The following is a 471-nucleotide window of genomic DNA, read 5'->3' as shown; positions in this document are numbered from 1 at the left end:
CAGAAGGGCAGATGGGGGGAATGGATGGGGGTGCTGACAGCACAGTGGACAGTGGCAGGGATAGCAGAGTATGGAGGCTCTAGTGGGAGAGGAAGGCTGTCTACCTGACAAGTTTGTATTCATGCCCAGATGCCGAGGAGCTCAGAAGGTGGGTAACTGTGACCAGTGATAGTCATGTATATAGAGATTAGAAATGCATGTGAAAACATCTCAATGTCAAGAGCCCTGATATGAATTTTTCTGTATGAAACTGTGTGTTTTGACAACGAAGTGGAGATCTTTTTTAAACGTTAAAAACTCATTTAATTTTATGTCTTATAGAGTTTATAATAAGTAAAAGATTGTACAAGCATAATAATTCATCTGTAAACCTAAAAATATACAGCCAATTTTGAAAGAGATGTACCCTAGCTCAGAAAAATGTTATTGAATAGGTTAATGCTGTTGTAATGAAATGCTTCTTTTAATTAA

This window comes from Nannospalax galili, unplaced genomic scaffold, assembly GCF_000622305.1.
Source record: "Nannospalax galili isolate Female #2095 unplaced genomic scaffold, S.galili_v1.0 scaffold543, whole genome shotgun sequence".
NCBI classification, from domain to species: Eukaryota; Metazoa; Chordata; class Mammalia; order Rodentia; family Spalacidae; genus Nannospalax; species Nannospalax galili.
This window is presented reverse-complemented; position numbering follows the sequence as displayed.